Genomic DNA, 22,016 nt, shown 5'->3' with positions numbered 1-22,016 from the left:
ACGCAGTTGTAATAGTGAGTATGAACCTGAACTTCCCCGAGTACATCTTGCAAGGCATTTAAATTGCAAGAAAATAAAGATTTTCAATTTTTGTTAGCTTTCAAAGAATCACAATGCATCTGTAACTACTTTTAAATTTCTGATTCCAGTATAATCTGTCAAAAAATCCCAGCTTCCTTCCCCAGCTACATTTTCATATTTTTGCATCTAGAAGCAATTTGAATTTTGATATTTTGTTCAGTCAATATTAGGACCACTTCTCTTTTTATATATAACCTAGACGTGGATACATAGGGACAGAAGTAGGCCATTTAGCCAATGGAGCCAACCCCACCATTCCAGATCATGACAGAAATATCCCTCATTGCCATTTTGATGTCATTAGACTCCAGAAATCAATAGATTATGTCTTGAACCGCCTCAATGATTGAGCTTCCACAATTCTAGGGGTGGAGAATTTTAAAGATTCACACCCCTCTGAGTGAAGAAATTCCTTTTCACCTCAGTCTTAAACTGAGGCCTGCCTCTTATCCCGAGATATGTCTTCTGGTTCTAAAGGCACCAGCTAGGGTAAACATCCTGCCTATACTCACCCTGTCTTTCTCTATAAGGATGTTGTAAATTTCACTGAGATCATCTCTCATTGTTTGAAACTGCAGAGAATACAAATCCAGTTTCATCAATTAGACAATCTTGCAATCCCAGGAATTAATCTGGCAAAACTCCATAACACCTCCTCTCTGACAGATACATCCTTCCTTAGATATGGAAACTAAATCTGCACACAATATTCCAGGTAAAGTCTCACCGAGACTCTATGCAAATGCAAGAAGACTTCTTTACTCACGTGCTCAACTCCCCTTGAAATGAAGGCTAACATATTGATTGTCATGTTAATTGCTTGCTGGATCTCCATGTTAGTTTTTATTGACTCATAGACAAGACCACACAGATCCTTTTGCATTTCCCAACCTCTCATCATTTAAGAAATACTCTGCCATTCCATTCTTTTTTCTACCAGAAGTGAATAACATCACACTTATTTCATTTGAGTTGAATCTTATTTTTTTTGGATAGGTTCAAGTTGCATTAAGTTTTATGGATGGATTTCCAACGTAGGACCAAGCAAGTTTTCTTGCTGTACCTTATCAAACTCAAAAAGTTAGCTCTGCTTTTCTCTCCACAGATGCTGCCAGACTTGCTGAATTTCTCTAGCAATTTCTGTTTTTGTTTAGCCTCATTAACTACTCCAATGGCATCCTTCACATTTAATTCCAGTCCCATCATACAACATGCTGTTCCCAGAACAACTTGCCACTCTTTGGATTTTCTAGAATTCACAGGCATCCCTTGTGACCACTTCATCTTTAAAAGCTATTGTGCACCCGGACCAGTACTGTCAGTCCAGCCCTACCCTGCATGGTTCCTGATTTTTCTCCGTTAATGGCAGACAGGGGGAAATTGGTGCCCTGGAGGCCCTGGTGAATAGAATGGTGCAGAGGGAGTTTGTTCTTTTCCTTCAGAACTGGCAATGGAAGCCACAACACCAGTCCAAGATCGCCACCCGGGTCAGTACAGTAACAACTGCTTGAAAGAATGCACAGCACTGTTGGAAGGAAATCAATTATCTTCTCCACTCCACTGGTGTAAATCCTACCATATTCTCTACAATACTTTGCACTCACTCTGTCTTTCCTCATGTATCCATGTCTCACCAAGACTCATGATCTACTACTCTCACAAATCATTTTCCCTCACTCACTGTTACACACTCAACCCTGATATCACTAACCTTAAATGCCCCTCTGCTACCTACTCACTCTCTCAGGTCACCTCCCCACCTGCACTAAAAGTAAAAGATGCACCACCCAGTTTCAATTCCTTGAATATCTGCCTCTCTTTCATTCCAGGCTGAACGCAGCCCTCATTAAGGCAGAAAAAAACGTAAGATAGTTGGTAGGTTACTCAATATTCATCTCCTCACCCGTTATATAGAGAACATCCTGACTCTGACCATCCTGAATGGCAGACTGACCATTTCCAATACCATGGACTGATATTGAAGGCTTCCTTTAACTTATTTAACAGGATGTCCTGAACGAAGGCTATCTCCCTTGAACAGGAATGCTATCAACCATGACAAGCTTCCTTCCTTTGTGTCTGAGACAGGAAGACAGAAATAATATAAACCATTATTCTGCCTGATGGGGAAAAAGCACAAATAGGCAAGGCAAGGAAATGCAAGATAGGGCTGCTGTGTGCATCCAAGTAGATTTAGAATGAGTAAGCGCTATGACAACGAGTGAACAGCCCAGAGTTGTAGTCGGGATCAATCCATGAGCTGGTCTCATGTTCCTGAGTGCAGTGTCCTTGCTGCAATATGACAGTGATAGTTGCAACAGTAGTTGCAGATAAGTTCAACCTAAAGGGTAGCATTGAAGTGCCAAAGAATGCTGTAACTGAATCAGAAATGTGCCATGAGGGTCCTTAAAGGTTGATACATATCAGATGCCAATGTCTGCAGATATTGGGTGCCAGTGACTGCTGCCCATGAAATCTGCCCTGAGATATTTTTGTGCATTGTCCAAGATAGAAGTCATTTGGGGCCAGTGGTAAGCTGAATTCAACAGGTATCTGGTCTGGTGACAGATGAGACAGTTTGATGAGTTTGGTAAGACAGAAAACTGAATACTGATGAGGCAAGTTGGGCAATCAACAAGGTGTTTAACAAGTAAGAATCCCTCTTAATTGGCAACTCATCGCTGCAGAGCGAGAAACTTGCCATAAAGCTTGTGAAAAGCATAAAAGATCAAGGGAAATGCTTATGACATCAAATCAGCCTTGCTGGACTTCTTGTCTAATTCTGTCACAAATTGCAGCATAACCAATGGTCAATCAGTCCAGACCTCCATTTATTCCGTGTGCCACGTTCTAGCCCATTTAATTAGCCTGTCCAAGTCATCTTGAAGCCTTATATCTTCCTCACAATTTATATTCTCACTTAGTTGGGTGTCATCAACAAATCTGGAAGCACTGATTGATTTCCACATCTAAATCACTTATATAGAATACAAACAGTTCTGGTCCTATTACTGATCCTTGCGGTACCCTATTAGTTATAGCTCAATATCCAGAGAATGATCTGTTTACTCCTAGTCTCTGCTTTTGTGACAATTAATCCATTCTCAGTCCCTAAAAGTGTACTCCCCCTTCCGTCCCAAATTCCATCTGTGTTAATTTCATTTGGTAGCCATGACTTGGAGGTGCCTGTGTTGAACTGGGTTGGACAAATTTAAAAATCACACAACACCAGGTTATAGTCCAACAGGTTTATTTGGAAGCCCTAGATTTCGGAGTGCTGCTCCTTTATAGAACAGAGAACAATACAGTGTAGAACAGGCCCTTCGGTCCTCGATGTTGCGCCGACCTGTGAACTAATCTAAGCCCATCCCCCTACACTATCCCATCATCATCCATGTGCTTATCCAAGGATTGTCTAAGTGTCCCTACTGTGGCTGAGTTAACTACATTAGCAGGCAGGGCATTCCACGCCCTGACAACTGTCTTAAATCTATCACCCCTCAATTTGTAGCTATACCCCCACGTACAAGCTGACGTCATCATCCTAGGAAAAAGACATCCACTGTCTACCCTATCTAATCCTCTGATCATCTTTTTGTCTCTATCAAATCCCCTCTTGGCCTTCTTCTTTCCAGTGAGAACAGACCCAAGTCTCTCAGCCTTTCCTCATAAGACCTTCCCTCCAGACCAGGCAACATCCTGGTAAATCTCCTCTACACTTTTTCCGATGCTTCCACATCCTTCCTGTAATGGGGCAACCAGAACTGTACACAATATTCTAAGTGTGGCCGCACTAATGTTTTGTATATTTGCAGCATAACATTACGGCTCCGGAACTCAAAAACAATAAAACCTAACACATCGTATGCCTTCTTAACAGTACTATCAACTTGGGTGGCAACTTTCAAGGATCTGTATACCTCAAGATCCCTCAGCACATCCACACTGCCAAGAAGTTTTCCATTGACCCAGTATTCTGCCTTCCTGTTATTCTTCCCAAAGTGCATCACCTCACATTTATCTGCATTGAACTCCATTTGCCACCTCTCAGCCCAATTCTGCAGTTTTTCCAAGTCCCCCTGCAACCTGCAACATTCTTCCACACTGTCCACTACTCCACCGACTTTAGTATCATCTGCAAACTTACTAACCCATCCACCTACTTCTGCGTCTAAGTCATTTATAAAAATGACAAACAGCAGTGGTCCCAAAACAGATCCTTGTGGTACACTACTAGTAACCGGACTCCAGGCTGAATATTTTCCATCAACCACCACTTGCTGTCTTCTTACAGAAAGCCAGTTTCTAATCCAAACTGCTAAATCATCCTCAATCCCACACCTCTGCATTTTCTCCAACAGCCTACCATGTAGAACCTTATCAAATGCTTTACTGAAGTCCATGTACACCACGTTAACTGCCCTTCCCTCATCCACATGCTTGGTCACCTTCTCAAAAACTCAGTGAGGTTTGTGAGACACAACCTGCCCTTGACGAAACCATGTTGACTATGTGACATCAAATTGTTGCTTGCTAGATGATTATAAATCCTATCTCTTATAATCCTTTCCAAAACTTTTCCTACAACAGACATAAGAATCACTGGTCTATAGTTACCTCGGTCATCTCTACTGCCCTTCCTGAACAAGGGCACAACATTTGTAATCCTCCTGTCCTCCAGTACTAAACCTGTAGACAATGATGACTCAAAGATCAAAGCCAAAGGCTCCAACACTTCTTCCCTAGCTTACCAGAAAATCCTCAGATAAATCCTATCTGGCCCAGAGGACTTGCCTACTTTCACTCCTTTTAGAATTGATAACACCTTTTCTTTAATTGATCCTTTCTAGTCTAATATATCGTATCTCATTTTTCTCCTCTATAATATTCTCCTTTCCTGAGTGAAAACTAATGAGAAATATTTGTTTAGCACCTCTCCGATCTCGACAGGGTCCACACACAACTTCTCACTTCTGTCTTTGACTGGCCCTATTCCTACCCTAGTCGTCCTTTTATAACTCACATACCTATAGAAAGCTTTAGGATTATTCTTTATTCTATTTGCTAAAGACTGCTCATGTCTTCTCTTTGCTCTTCTTAAGTCTCTCTTCAAATCCTTCCTAGCTGATCTGTAACTCTCCATCGCCTCATCTGAACTATCTCGACTCATTGTCACATAAACCTCCTTCTTCTGCTTAACAAGAGATGCATTTTTTATAGTAAACCACGGTTACCTTACCTTATCACTTCTTCCCTGCCTGACACGCAATATTTGTTCCTTGAGGGCGGCATGGTGGCTCAATGGTTAGCACTGCTGCCTCACAGAACCAGGGACCCAGGTTCAATTCCAGCCTCAGGTGACTGTTTGCATATTCTCCCCGTGTCTGTGTGGGTTTCCTCCCACAGTCCAAAGATGTGCAGGTTAGGTGAATTGGCCTGCTAAGTTGCCCATAGTGTCCAGGGAATTGTTGGGCCTGGGTGGGTTACTCTTGAGAGGGTTGGTGTGAACCAGTTGGGCTGAATGGGATTCTATGAATCAAACTAGGTACACACTTAGAGTGGCATAATTTGGGAGAGGTGAGGCAGCAAAACCTGAAAGAGCTGTTTGCGAAATTATCTAAGTCAACAAACAGGCCTTAACAGTAGGAATGAAAAGTATAGATCTACTGATACACATTCTCATATACTGACATAAGTATAGCTTTGCAACTGGCTCCATAGCTCAGTGGTTAGAGCACTGGTTTTTGTAAACCAGGGGTCGCGAGTTCAATCCTCGCTGGGGCCTGGTGGTTAGTTTTGGGGGCGGCTCAGTGTTTAGCACTGCTGCCTCACAACTCCAGGGACCCGGGTTCAATTCCAGCCTAGGGTGACTGTCTGTGTGGAATTTGCACGTTCTCCCCGTGTCTGTGTGGGCTTCCTCCCACAGTTCAAAGATGTGCAGATTAGGTGAATTGGCTATGCTAAATTGCCCATAGTGTTAGGTGCATTGGTCAGAGGGAAATGGGTCTGGGTGAGTTACTCTTCAGAGGGTCGGTGTGGACTTGTTGGGCCAAAGAGCCTGTTTCCACACTGTAGGGAAACTAATGTAATCTAATCTAAACCAGCTCCACATTTCGATTGTCCCTATCCCCTCCATTTTGCTACCACATTATATGTAACCTAAGTCTTGTCTAATCACATTATAATTGCCTTTCTCCCATCAATAACTCTTGCTCTGTGGCACGTACCTATCTCTTTCCATCACTAAACTAAATGTAACTGAATTACGGTCACTCTCCAAAGTGCTCACCTACCACTAAATAAACATCTGGCCAGAAGAATAAAAGAATAACTGCAAATTCAGTAGGTAATGTGGAAAGCAAATGGACTATTGGCCTTTCCTTTCAAGGGGTGTGGAGTATAACAATTGTTAAGTCTTGTTAAATTATAAAGACACTGGTCAGACCACACCTGGAACAATGTGAATACCTTTGGTTCAATTATCTAAGGAAAGATAAACTGGAGTTGGAGACAGTCCAAAGTTCATTTGGTTTATTTCGGGTATGAAGGGATTTTCTTATGCAGTTGAGTGATTTAAGCTCATTGAAATTAACAAGTATGAGAGTATAGTATTGAAACATACAAGATTCTTAGAGGGCTTGACCAGGTAGATATGGGGAGGTTATTTCCCCTTGTGGGAGAGTCTTGGCATAATCAGAGGACAATAATCCCAGAATGAGAAACCACCCATTTACGACAAAGATGAGAAGGAATTTCTCCTGTCTGAGGGTAGTGAATCTGGAATTCTTTACTGCCATCATCTGTCAAGGCTTGGTCATTAAGCAGATTCAAGACCGAGATATCCAGATTTATAATCAGTAAGGGAATCAAGAGTTATGGAGATAAACAGAAAAATGGAATTGAGGATTATCAGATCAGCCATGATCTCAATGAATGGTGGAACAGACTCAATGGGCTGAATGGCCTACTTCTGCTCTAACATCTTATGATCTTATTGACTAGTTTCCCTAGTTTGTTTTCACCTTGAACTGATGCAATCCTCATGATGAAAAAAATCCCACAATTAATTAAATGAAGATTTTCAGGATTTTTAGTCAGCAATGGTCAAGGAAACCAATTTATGACCAAATAGGCATTATCTGTGACTCTGAGAGGAACTTGATAGTGATGGCATTCTGATAATATTGCTGCTCTTGTCCTTCTGGATGGTAGAGGTCGTGGTGAAGGAGACACTGTTGAAATATGTTTGATGTGTCACTGCATTGCAGCATAGTCTAGCAGAAAGCTGCTCCAAAAAAAGACAAGAAAATCCATCAGCTTTGGTGCATTATGTATCAGAAATTGTATTTTCATACTACGTATGAAATCAATTGCAATATGTAAAATTTTATATGTATTCTTTAAAATTGTTACATTATGTAAAATTATATGCAACTGCTTACTGTATCACAGGCAGAAATAACATAATTTTCAGTTAGACTGACACACTCAAATCTCTGCTTTGATAATCAGTTTTCATATTAGCAGATCTAGTTCTCTTATTCTCTTGAAATGAAAGCATTTTAAGGCAAAACTAAATCGTCCTCAAGGGGGCATATAAAGTCTACATAAGCATGTAAGATTTATATATTAATGCTGGTGAAGTTAGTGAAATAAGGTATCAGGCCTTACTAAGGCCTTTTATAGCACTTGTTCCACTGATTCCAGAACTGTGGGCCTAGCCTACAAATTAGGACCAGACCATTCAGGAGCGATGTTAGGAAGTACTTCTACACACAGAAGGTGGTGGAGATTTGAAATTCACCTCAAATGGCAGTTGGTGCTAAATAAGTTGTTAATTTTAAAACTCAGATAAATACATTTTTGTTAAACGAAAATATTAAGGGATATTGGTTAAAGGAAGGTATATGGAGTTAGAACACAGATTTGCCATGATCTCGTGAATGACAGAATAGGCTTGAGGGGCTGAATGGCCTACTCCTGTTCATATGGTAAAGCTGGCTGCTAGGAAAGAGGAAAGGCTGCAGAAACTCCAGAGCCAAGCATCTACCATAGGAGGCTCAATTAGCCTGAGAATGTTGGTGGAAGGCTTTCTTTTGGTGACTTTTAAGCACAAGGTGTTGAAAAGATCAGTATCCTTTGCATGTTTTGCATGGAATGCACTAACACTGTTGTCTGCAAACTGAAGGTCATGAATATATGGAAGTGATCAAGGGTGCAAAGCTTCCTGTCCACAGAATATTGGTTACTGACATTGGGCATTTGGTCATCTTTGATGAGGAGAATGATGACAATCAAGTAGATGATGAAGAAGGTGGGGGTAATTGCACAACCTTGTTTGACCATGCTTTGAAGAAAATATGTCAATTTCAGATCGTCCACTCAGGACAGTAGTGGTCATGCAGGAGTCTCAGGGTGGTGACAAATTTCAATGGGCAACCAAACAGAATGAAATGATTTGGAACAATTCTAGATTTTTCTTCTGAATCTGCCCAGCCCAGAAGACTATGTGCTTAGCTTCCTGGGATGCTTGGAAGCCACAATGGGTTTCTGGAAGGGGCTTCTCAGTGACAGGATGGTTATGGATGATGCAGGCCAAGATCTTACCAATGATGGATAGGAGGGAAAATTTTCTGTAGTTTCCATAATCAGCTTTACACCCTGGTTGTACATAGTCATATTCTAAAATTCCCTTTGACCCAGAGATGAAAGGTGAGCTGATGGAGTTGTGATACATTGCCATAATTTGGTTACATGGGTATCTTTGCTAAGTCCCAGAAGGCTGCTCACTTCCATTTGAGAATGTGGATCTGGATGTAATTGGCATTAAACCAAGTCTGGTTCTGACATGGAGCAAACCATGCCTTTATGAATGAAGGTGTCTAGGGCAGCAAACATAAGTTGCTCTCCATTTGCCTGGATATAGATGGCATCAGTGACGGACACTTGATCCAGTGCACTGTGCAACTATGCTTTGGTACTCATCCTGGTGTTTCAGATCTTTCAGCTTTCTCTGACCAGTGCTTTCAGTCTTCCACTGTCTGGGCACTTAATTATCATAACTCAGTGCTCCATCAAGCAAAATTCAGAACTCTCCAAAGCTCTTGTGACAAGCACACTTCTCAGGCCTCTGCCTTGGATAATGATGTTGACCAGAAGATTCCAATGATTGGATCTCAGGTGCCTCCGTGTAGTCTTGAACTGGTTCTTCTCGTGGAAGATCATGTTCATCACGACAGACCACGTTGGGCACATATGGTCAAGAACAGGATGCTATTGGTCTTCTCAGCACCATTTGTGCCACTAGTTCCTTTCCAAATTTTGTAATCATGTTTAATTCAGGTGTTAAAGTCACTGAGTAGAGTGATCTTGTTGTCCCTGAGGATGGAAGCAAGGATTCCGTCAAGATTGAAGTGGACCCTTTTCTCCACTTCATGATTGGAACCTAAAGTTGGTGTGTGTGCGCTGATGACAGTGGATTGGCATGTTGGTTATGGCCGAGATGTAGGTGTAGATTTAATCAGCCTCTCATTGAGTCCCAATGGTGGTTCAGAGAATGAAGTGCAGATCCAGTTCCAACTCTGTGATGGGGGTGTCACTGTATGACTTCCTTTTCCAGAAGGTGTGCCCTCCATTGGCCTCACGCAAGTATCCCACCCAGAGGTTGTCTCCTCTTCGCTAAAATTATTGATGTCAATGTTGCGCCTTGCTAGCTTCTGGGCCATGATTTTGTCTTTCCAGGTCTTTGGGTTATCAAGTGTTCTCACATTCCCAGTTCCAAGATTAGCTTTATTTCATTATAACCATGGGATTTATAATGCCACTGGGTGTGGTTTTTAGACAGGGGAATGATGGGACAGTCCATTTTCAGAGCACCTTTTCTCAATTTCTCCCCATCCAGTATGAAGACAGTATTCTGAAGAGGGCTGCTAAGTCATGGATGCAGCTGTCAAAAGGTATCCCTTCCCCAACACAGATGCTCAATAACCATGATATATGGTGTGCAGAACCATGGCTGGGGGTGACAATGGCCCAGTGGTATAATCACTAGGCTATTAATCCAGAGACCTAAGTAATGTTCTGGGGACCCAATTGAATTATTAAATTCAATTTTAAAAATCTGGGATTAAGAGTCCAGTGATGACCATGAAACCATTTCTAATTGTTAGAAAAATCCACTTGATTCACTAATATTCTTGAGGGAAGGAAACTGCTATCCTTACCTTGTCTGGTCTGCATGTGACTCCAGATTCACAGCAATGTGGTTGACTCTCAACTGCCATCTGGGTAATTAGTTATAAGCAATAGATACTGGCCTAGTCAGTGACATCTACATCCCGCGAATGAATGAATAAATAAGAAAAATACTCTGTTGGCAGTTGGTGGTCCTGTCCTGCCAAGAGATGTTGGGGATACATATTTTTCTCCTGCACAACATATGTTATCCACGTCTCATCACTATTATGGACCACACTAAGGGTTCAGGCTTTGTAGTCTTAGTTTAGTGTCTCAGTCAGATTGCTGATGTTTTCCATTCTCTTGCTGAGTTTGTACATAATAATTGCAATGTGTTTGAGTTGATTTCAGCATCAAGTGACCCATCACTATTGATTGTAATGCCCAAATAGATGAAGTTGTCAACAATTTCCAGTGTCACATGTCAATGCTGAACTGCATATGGCAACATCCTGCATCATGATATTTGTCTTCCTGATGATGATAGTCAAACCAGAGCATCCTTTTGATGCCTTCATGCATCATTATCATATATCTCAGGGGATCAGTTCGGATAGGTAAGTAGATATCTTATGTTGCTGGTCTGAAGATATATGTGACCAGCAAAGGTAAGAATATGCCAAAGAATGTTGGTGTGGTGCTGGAAAAGCACAGCCAGTCAGGCAGCATCCGAGGAACAGAAGAATCGATGTTTTGGGCTTAAGCCCTTCATCAGGACAGGCTGATGAAAGCTAGTGCTTCCAAATAAAACTGTTGGACTATAACCTGGTATTGTGTGATTTTTAACTTTGTAAACCCCAGTCCAACACCAGCATTTCCAAGCATTGAGCATACTATTCATGCAGTCGCATCTGGTAATGATCAAATCCAACTAATGCCAATACCCTGATGTTGGATATATTGAGTATGCCTTCTGGCATGGTTTGTTCTGAGAAAAAAGAGTTATTTACACTAAACTCATTCTAGAAGCAAGACTCAAATAGTCTCTGTTCATTCTCAGACAGGATGTCTGAGGTAGGAAAGCCATACCTCATACTGTGTCTCCACTCTTGCATTGAAATTCCCATGCTTACTCTTTTCACCCAACACACGAGACTCATCACTTCAATCTGCTGATGTACTTTTAATGAATTTAATTAGTAATTATTTAAAATTATTTTTGTACCATATATTTTTATACATTGTGAATAGTCACAAGATGTATTATGACAAATAATAGGGAATATGAATATAAATATTAAAGTATTGAATTTCTTAAATATTCAAGTTTTTTATTGTTTCCAGATCAGTCACTGGGCAAATGTTTAAACCATTTACACAGCTGCAAAACCTACCAGTCATTCTTAAACCAAATGCTACAATGATGGCAATGAAAAGGAATACAGTACTTTTTGAATTATACACACTGCCTATCTTAGTGATACTAAATTGCCTTAAATAATTAAAACTCAGAGTAATTGATCCATTATGATCCATTACCTAACTGGCTGCATATTTTCCTACAGTACATTAGCAACTGCATTTCAAAAGCTGTAAAGCAAGGGGAACAAAAGGCACTGGACAAAATTTGTGACCCCACAAATTCACATTGTGGACAGAGCCTGAAAACAGTGATGCTTCTCAGTATGCTGGTTTTCCAAGTTCCTTCCTGGTCAGTTTGGCCAAGGTAAGTTTGGAACTGGCTTTATTAAGAGCACTGAAATGAGTCTAACTGGGATTTCCCAGTCAGCCTCCAATTTTCTAATGCGAGGGAGAGCAGTTTGCCTGGAGGTGGTACCCAGTTGCAGACCAAGCCATCAATACTCCAGGCAGGTGTACAAGTCTTTGCTTCTCTGGTGCTGCTACAACTGAATGTCATCATTTGAAGGAATTTCATCACCCTCTCCCTACTCCCAACCTCCCTATGTTTCTCCAGATGCGGAAATGAAAGCTGGGTTCAGTAATGGCAACCATGAAATTGTCATTGATTGGAAAAACCCGCCAGGTTCACTAATGTATTTTAGGATCTTTATCTTATCTGGCCTATATGTGACTCCTGATCTATTGCAATGTAATTGGCCCTTACCAACCCCCTAAAATAGCCTAACAAACTACTATGTGTATGGGCAATTAGGGATGGGCAAAAAAAATGCCATCCACATTGCATTAGAACAAACCCCTCAAACCTGACAGTGGTAATCTCATTGTGTTTTCTGTTTCTTTTAATTTACCCTTATAATTAAAAAAAAGTAAACTATGTTTCTAATCAACTTGTTCAGAGATGCTATGACATACAGCTGGAGCAGGAGAGCCTTGAACCTGAGCCTCCTGGTCGAGGGGTAGGGCCCCAACGCCACAAGAGGGCCCTTTATTTACATTTTTAAATTTGTAAGAGGGCACCTTCATATTGAAGTACACTTTAACCCAGCCTGGTCTTCTTCTCATGCTGCAAGCCCTTAATTGGACAGAGAAGCTGCCTCTGTGCTCATTAAGTGGGAGTTGGGATGGGAGGGTGGTGTTGGGGGGTTGCAGAAAGGAGGAGATGGATGAAAATTCAAATGGGTCATTGTTTCCTCCTGGGGCAGGTTCTGCAGCCCCAAACAGTTCCAACTCTTATTTCCACAACCTAAAACAAAACTTCAGTCTACTTTATGTCTTTATTAATTTCATAAATGATTTTAAATCTATAATTGCCTATTGGTTGCCCTGGATTGGAATTCCCAAACGGTTTTGTTTATTTTTCAAGTAATTGGTAACAATTACATTTAGTGAGCACAGAGGCAGATTCTCTGTCCAGTTAAGGATGTAATCTGAGGACTTGCAGCTTGAGAAGAAGACCAAGCTGCAGTAAAGTGTGCTTCAATATGAAGGTGCCCTCTTATAACCGTTATTGCTCCAATGGGAAGGTCAGTAATGATTAATAATTCAAATTACTTAGTGCGTTGATGATGGCTGATACATGAAGTTACCCTAGAACAGGACTTCAAAAGACTTTGAAAAGAATAGGGGTTGATGATGGGAGGTGTGGGATGGGGTTGTGGTAAATATGAAGTGGCAGATAGCTGGTATAACATAATCAAGATTAACCTTTGTGGTTTACAATGTAATCTGCACCCCTTAATCAGACCACTCCTATCTAATAATTCACTTGTCAAGTATTCTTTGCATTTGTGTTATTCTAAACATATTCAATAAGCTCATCCAAATGAAAAATATAAGGACAATATTTGATATTTATCTCCAATTATTATGTAAATTTTTGATCGTACTCTGTTTACTTTGATGCAAAAATTGTCAAGTTACGCTCCTTTTTAAGGGATCTTTCTAAAATAAGTTTCAATGATTTATCCTTTGATGAGTAGAACATTTAGCTGGTCATATAAATATCATATTAGAATTTATTTAAAATACACATGGATAAATCACGATGTGGGATTTTTAAGTCATGTTGACATAAGTCATGAAAGGAGAAGCACTGAAACATTTATTTCTTTTACAAAGTTCAACATTCAAAAATGGACGTATTTCTCTTTTGATCAAAACAGTAGAATTCTTGTTTTACTCTCTAATCATACACTAAGCAAAATTAAAACAATTTTTTTTGAAAGTATGACTTAGTACATGGGTCATCAATTAGAGAAAACGGAAAAGCTTAAAAAAGCATTTTCTCCATTCATATTAACTAAATATGTGGAATTTCTTATAACTCTACCAATCTGAGTGGAAGAGTAGGTGCTTTGAGTATATGAGATCATTACAGACTGGACTGACGTTGAATGACATTCTCCATGGGAAAATAATTAATTTGAATGCACTATCTTCCCACAGAGTGTGATTAAATTAGGGATGTCACCATGAAGCCAATGATGGTTATGAACCATTGACTTATGATTTGGTAGCACAGTAAAATTGACATAGATTTCATAGTCAATTTGAAACAAACATAATCATTGCTGACATCAAAGAAAACTGTGCACAACTACCTAGTGACCTTATAGCAAGAATTTCCTCTTTCTTGACAGATATTTGATTCTGGAGCTGTCAAGGGGATGTTTTGGCATGCAGCAACAGCACACATCAGCAAGGAAGGAGACAACCAATGACATTGAAGTGTTCACACACAGAAAACCAGAGGCTTCCACTAATTAAAGTTTTCTTAACTTTTATTTTAAAATTTCATGTTGCAAACTAAATATGACTGTATTTAGATAGAAACAAGAAAAAAAAATAGATTGTTAATGAAAGCAAAATAAAATCAAAATCATGTGGGGATTTTCAATCTTTTGGAGAAATTTGATTCTCCACAAATATAAAATACTATTTTTCCAAATTAGTATGCTGTTAAAAACCCAAATACATTTTATTTAACAAAATGTAACATTTTCAATATCGTTAAGTGAAGCAGTTGAGGATTTCACCATGATTGCAATGGAAATTGCACTTTGTGGGAACCTCTACATTGCTCCATGTGACAAAACATACATATACAGATAGCAGCTTTGAGATTTTCATGTTATTGTGCACATGTCTGAATATCTGAGGTTGCTGTCAATTTTAGTGGATTTTAGCCAATTTTAGGCCATTATCCTTATTTTAAAAATGTAATCTAGTGACATTATGTTATTGTCCTTAAAATGTTAAATTTAATTTCAGAAGAATAGTTATAAATGGCTACAAGGGATTTTAAACTAAAATGACTAACAACAGGAATCCATTTAGTTCTGAACTTAATTCCTGTGTGTACTGCAAGGCTTTTTTGTTGGCACTTCAATGACAAAATAAAAGGTAATGCATTATAATTTTAAGCCTCACAGAACACAAGTATCACTAATGAATTCTTTTATTACTTTGCAAGTAGTGTTGCTAAGATCAAGATTTTAAAAATACACCCCTGACTCTTTTGTCATAGACTGTGCTGAGGACTGCCTATTTTCTATGAGACAGAGCTATCACTCATACTCTTTCATCTGAATACATTCTAATGGTCTCACAGCAACACTGGCTAAACTTCAATTTACTTGGTCTCCAATGCACCAAATGGCCTTCTATAGCTATTCTTCTCACGAAACGTAATGGGTGGAAGCTCCATGGCAACCGTCACATATGGCTTCTGTCCCACTTTCCCTAGTCTCCTTTTAACAAAGTGACATGGCAATCAATGCCCCCTTGAAATCTTTGCAGTTGCTGGTAAGTTGTGAAAACAAAAAGTCATTATGTGGTGCCTCGATCTGTGTAATTGAACGTTGTGGGAACCCTGCCTGAAAAGAACGAAGTGTTGTAGTAAATGTTAATAAAGAGCCATCAAAAAACAATTGAGAATATTTGTATAAATATAAAATTATTTTTGACAGACTTTAAAAGCATGCATAACATAACTATTCCTTGAATCTCTGAAATAATTAAGAGATCCTGAACAAAGAGTCTCCACAAATGCATTTCTGTGGATGAAGCATTAATCTTTAATCATAAATCCTTTGTTGTCAGACTGTACATACAAATTTAAATCTTACTTAATGACCTTTTCCCAGACAACCCCCTGTTGATACCAAGTTGATTATAATCCTCTCTGTTAAGATCATTCATTATTACATTTCCAATGACTTGTTTGTGCTAAGCAAAGCAGCACTTTATAAACTCAAGGAGAATTTTCTTCTTTGGTCCAAAACAGGCATGGTGAATGGTTGCTTCAGACTTGATGGGTGTGGGAGGTTGTGGGACATTGTGAAGGTCTATTGAGAATGTACTTTATTCTGAGTTGTCTCCAGAGCTAGATAAGCACCTCAATTGTCTGGTACTGCTGAGAATAGTTTACATGATGTATGCTCTGCCTATTTGCACTGTAAAACTGTAATCAATTTGCAAACTGTTACAAACTATACTACTGGTGGTAAGAAATGTTTTACAAACCGGTCAGTGAGGTCCATATATGAATAATGCCACACAAGACATGTAGAAACGTAATGTTTCAAGTAGTCTTATATCATCACTCAATAATTAGGTTAGCAGTAAAGACTTCCCTTTTAAGGAAGTTATTATGTTAATTAAAGACATTGTAAATGTTTTAGTTTTGACATATTTTCATTTTATAAGCAAAATTGCAGCAAAATGCTTATCTAACAGCTGGCACTAGACAAGTAGAAATTTCCTCCTAATAAATACCAGACAACTGAAGCTCTGTGAGATGGCATGAAGCCTGTAACACACATTAAATGTGTGTTGACTGAAGTAGGCAGGAGTTGAAATTTTGAATTCTTAATGATAGGTTCAGTTGCCAAAATTCACTCAATATTGTGTTTGTGACATGTCATGCCTCACAGCAACATATGATAGGTTTGTACTTACAGACCTGCAGTTTTCTTTCCCTAACTCTGGGAAAAAGAGTAGAGAAGAAGAATAGAAAATTGTATGGAGGTTTGTAAGTAGTAAAGGTAAATAAGGAATAATGGATGGAGATTAGTGGGAAGTGTGATCGGAGACACTGGGAAGTGGAGAAGAAAAAGGCCTAGCAACCTGAGTGTGGTGGTGGCAGGATAGATGTTTGAAGGGGATAGGAGGACAGTGGTGGGCAAGGGGTTCTGTCAGAAATGTTGCAATGAGCATTTTTGCAACTTCTCCAGAAGTATTCACAGTGCCAGGATTTGAAATTGAAGTTGTGGATGCCCAGTGATGTGTGGACCTTTGGATAGTGGAAATAGTTGTAAATTTCACTGCTCCTCAGTTCTATGGATGAAATTCATGGACACTCTCCCTCTTTCTTCGTGCAGTTCAATTAATGGATTATCTTTAGGTTTCTTAAACCAAATATTCCTGGAAACTTAGGAGCAAGAGAGAATGGAACAAACATAGGCTTTTGCCAGTGAATAACAGGGGCTGCAATGCCAGTAGCAAACTACACCAGAAGGAGAAGCAGATCAGGAGGCAGCTATCCAGTGAAGCCATTATAGAAAATGGACACTGGCATCACCTTTGACAATTCCAATGTCCTGACTGAGCTCCCACATTCTAACATCCATAAACTTGAAGTTATCCAAAATCCTATTGCCCATGTCTTAACTCATTTAAAGTCCAACTTACCTATTACAGCTGTGAGTTTTGGCTCACTTTGGCTCCAGATCATACAATGTATTGAATTTAAAATTCTCTTGTTGTCAAACCCCTCTGTGGTCTTGCTTTTGTAATCTTCTTCAGCTCCACAACCCACCGGGATTTCAGTGATTATCTAAATCTGGCCTTTTGCATATCCCAATTTTAACTGCCATGTTGTCATGATTGGGTTGGTGGTATGCCAGTTTTATAATGTTCATTTGAAGCACTTTATAATATTGTATTATACCAAAAACATTATGTCATGAAAAAACATTTTATGAGACTAAAGGCGAGGTTTAACAAAGTGACTTCACAATTTGGATGACTGTACCTTCCACGTTCCAATCCATTGAACTGGTGACACCATGTTTGTAAAGAACCACCAAGGATAATTATCAAGGGAAATGACAGAATTACAATCATATGTCCATTAGCAGGGCATCATGGTAATCACCTGAATTTTCAGCTGGTGAAGACGAGCCATCGAACCTAATTACTTGGATAACAGAACCCTGTTCAGGAGTGATATGATTATATTACAATTGGAAACCCTTCAGCATAATCAGTCGAACATGGAACCCTGGCTGTGAGAGAGGAGAAAGTGAGGACTGCAGATGCGAGATCAGAGCTGAAAAATGTGTTGCTGGAAAAGCGCAGCAGGTCAGGCAGCATCAAAGGAGCAGGAGAATCGACTTTTCGGGCATAAGCCCTTCTTCAGGAATGATTAAGTTGTAAAGGGGAATACACGAGCAATGACCAGTTATGAATCATTGGGTGAAGGTCATGTGATATGTCCAACCATTGTGTGTTTAAACTTCCACTTTCTCAGTAGACACCAAGTAGCTGAGATGCCATTGAAAGAAGACCCACGTGAGTTCCCTCTTTCCTCCCAAATAAGCTGACCCTGTTTGCTAACGATGACCACGCAAGGATCTGATTGAAACTAACTGAAAGAAGTCAATCCCACTTTCTATCTGCAGGAGAACAACCGAATCATCTATTTGCATTTCTTTAAATTGAAAGACCACCAAATTCAGCCAGAAGCCATCTTTCAGATTTTAGAATTTTTATATTTTATTGTTACATGTACTCGAGTACAGGAATACAGGAGTACAGTGAAAAACGTACAAAGTCACCATTCTCCGGCGCCATCTTAGTATATAAAGACAGGACTAAGGACAGAAGCAGAAATGAAAGAAATACCCAAAAGAAATACCCAAAAGGAAACATATAGGCTACTCCCTGCCTCTGCCATGAGAAGAGGGGAGCCATTTGGTGCCTATTCACTTCATTATAACAATGATATAAGTATAATTATTTTTACTTGTAGATCATAAATAATTACAGAAAACAGTTAAGAATAAGCTAACTGTATCATAACATAAATGATTGGTGGGACCGAGGGAAATATTTTCACTAATTATGTTTATTAATCCTCTACTATTCCATTGTTCATCAACATGGATGCATTATGTTGTAAAATACACTTGAAACATTCATAATTGTGTCGCAAAAATTGTGGCAATCACACAATCAGTAATTTATTTTGCAAATCAAGTCACTCTGAGCTTCCAGAGCCTGCTTCTTTTAATTAAAAAGTTAAATACAGTCCAACCTGAACCGATCTGGAAGCAGTGTTCTAGAGAAAAGGATATATAGGGAGGTCAGTAGGACTTTAAATTTCTGAGTCGGGGAGGTAAGGGCAAGATAAAGTGACAGGGAGTATGGTGTTAAATGGAAAGATAAGCAGCTGGCTAGCATGTGTGCAGGTGGGCTTAAGCTCAAGGCAGACTAGGAATGCAGCAAAAACGAAAGATAACTTAGGACATCTTACGATTTCCAATATCTCTAATAATGATAAGAAAGTTAGCATTAAGGCACTTTACCTGAACGCTCTGGGTAATTGTAACAAAGTAGATGAATTAACGGCACAAATCATCATGAATGATTATGATGTGGTAGGCATCACAGAGACGTGGTTCAGGACTGGCAGTTAAACATTCAAGGATTTACAACTTATCAAAAAGACAGGGAGGGGGGCAGAGGGGGTGGAGTTGCCCTGTTAGCTAAGAATGAATTTAAATCTATGGCACAGAATGACATAGGTTCAGATGATGTGGAGTCTGTGTGGATGGAGTCAAGCAACCACAAAGGCAAAAAACCATAATGGGAGTTATGTACAGAACCCCCAGCAGTGGTCAGGACCAGGGGCGCAAGTTGTACTGGGAAATAGATAAGGCATGTCAGAAAGGCAAGGTCACAGCGATCATGGGGGACTTCAATATGCAAATGGACTGGGTGAAAAATGTTGCTGGAGGATCCAAAGAAAGGGAATTCATGGAATACTTACTGGATGGCTTTTTGGAACAGCTTGTGATGGAGCCCACAAGGGAGCAGGCTATTCTGGACTTAGTGCTATGTAATGAGCCAGACTTCATAAAAGGTCTTAAAATAAGGGATCACTAAGGAGGCAGCGATCATAATATGGTAGAGTTCAGTCTGCAGTTTGAAAGAGAGATGGCAAAATCAGATGTAACGGTGTTACAGTTAAATAAAGGCAATTACAGGGGCATGAGAGAGGAAATGATGAAAATCGACTGGAAGCAGAGTCTGGTGGGTAAGGCAGTAGAGCAACAACGGCAGGAGTTTCTGGGTGTAGTAGAGGACACAGAACAAGGTTCATCCCAAAGAAAAGAAAGATTATCTGAGTGGGGTGGTGGGGGAGTTAGACAGCCATGACTGACAAAGGAAGTCAGAAAGAAAAAGAGAGAGCCTATAAAGTGGCCAAGAGCACTGGGAAATCAGAAGGTTGGGAAGGCTACAAAAACAAACAGAGGATAACAAAGAGAGAAATAAGGAAGGAGAGGAATGGATATGAAGATAGGATAGCCAGTAATATTAGAAATTATATTAAAAGTTTCTTTCAATGCATAAAAACAAGCGAGAGGCAAAAGTAGACATTGGGCCGCTCCAAATTGATGTAGGAAGGCTAGTGATGGGAAATAAGGAAATAGCTGAAGAAGTTAATAAGTACTTTGTGTCAGTCTTCACAGTGGAAGAATGAGTAATATCCCCAACAATAGGGAGAGTCAGGAGGCAGAGTTGAGTATGGTAGCCAATAAAAAAAGAGAAAGTGCTAAAAAAGCTAAAAGGTCTAAAAATTGATAAATCTCCTAGCCCCAATGGGCAACATCCTAGGGGTCTGAGGGAGGTGGCTGAGAAAATAGCAGAGGCATTGGTCTTTCAAAAGTCACTGGAGTCAGGGAAAGTCCCAGGTGATTAGAAAATCGCTGTTGTAATCCCCTTGTTCAGGAAAGAATCAAGACAAAAGATGGAAAATTATAAGCAGATTATCCTAACCTTGGTTGTAGGTAAAATTCTAGAATCCATCTTTCAGGATGAGATTTCTAAATTCTTGGAAGTGCAGGGTCGGATTAGAACAAGTCAGCATGGATTTAGTAAGGGGAGGTTGTGCCTGACAAGCCTGTCAGAATTCTTTGAAGGGGTAACAAGTAGGTTAGATCAGGGAAGCCCATTTGATGTTATCTACCTAGACTTCCAAAAGGTCTTGATAAAGTACCTCATGGGATGCTGCTGAGTAAGGTGAGGGCCCATGGTATTCGAGGTGAGCTACTGGCATGGATTTAGGATTGGCTGTCTGACAGAAGGCAGAGAGTTGGGATAAAAGGTTCTTTTTTGGAATGGCAGCCAGTAACAAGTGGTGTCCCGAAGGGTTAAGTGTTGGGGTTGCAGCTGTTCACTTTATATATTAATGATCTGGATGAAGGGACTGGGGACATTCTGGTGAAGTTTGCCGATGATACGAAATTAGGTGGACAGGCAGGTAGTACTGAGGAGGTGGGGAGGCTGCAGGAAGATTTAGACAGTTTAGGAGAGTGGTCCAGGAAATGGTGATGAAATTCAATGTGAGCACTTACACTTTGGAAAAAAAGAATACAGGCATGGACTATTTTCTAAATGGTGAAAATAATTCATAAAGCCAAAGTACAAAGGGATCTGGGAGCGCTGGTCCAGGATTCTCTAAAGGTTGACTTGCATGTTGAGTCCATGATTAAGAAAGCAAATGTAATGTTGTCATTTATCTCAAGAGGGTTGGAATATAAAAGCATTGATGTGCTTCTGAGACTTTATAAAGCTCTAGTTAGGTCCCATTTGGAATATTGTGTCCAAATCTGGGCCCCACACCTCAGGAAGGACGTACCGGCACTGGAGCGTGTCCAGCGGAGATTCACGCAAATAATCCCTGGAATTGTAGGCCTAACATACGATGAATGGCTGAGGATCCTGGGATTGTATTCATTAGAGTTTAGAAGGTTGAGGGGAAATCTAATAGAAACTTACTAGATAATGCATGGCTTAGAAAGGGTGGACGCTGGGAAGTTAGGTGAGGAGACTAGAATCCGTGGGCACAGCCTTAGAATTAGAAAGGATCAATTTAGAATGGTAATGAGGAGACATTTCTTCAGCCCGAGAGTGGTGGGTCAGTGGAATTCATTGCAATGGAGCACAGCAGAGGCTGGGACATTAAATACTTTCAAGGCAGAGATTGATAAATTCTTAATCTCGCAAGGAGTTAAGGGCTAAGGGTAGAGTATGGGTAAATGGAGTTGAAA

General features: G+C 40.0%; 1 non-coding gene across 1 annotated transcript; it reads left to right on the top strand.

Moving 5' to 3' along the window:
• Nucleotides 1-5,792: 5,792 nt before the first annotated feature.
• On the top strand, nt 5,793-5,866 carry trnat-ugu (transfer RNA threonine (anticodon UGU)). The gene has a single exon. It is a non-coding gene; the product is annotated as a tRNA-Thr (tRNA).
• The last annotated feature ends 16,150 nt before the right edge of the window (nt 5,867-22,016 follow it).

This window comes from Chiloscyllium plagiosum, unplaced genomic scaffold (assembly GCF_037043375.1).
Source record: "Chiloscyllium plagiosum isolate Xiang-an unplaced genomic scaffold, Cpla_swu_hap1 HiC_scaffold_8, whole genome shotgun sequence".
Lineage (NCBI taxonomy): Eukaryota > Metazoa > Chordata > Chondrichthyes > Orectolobiformes > Hemiscylliidae > Chiloscyllium > Chiloscyllium plagiosum.
The sequence above is the reverse complement of the archived record's forward strand: the minus strand, read 5'-3'. Positions and strand labels throughout refer to the sequence as shown.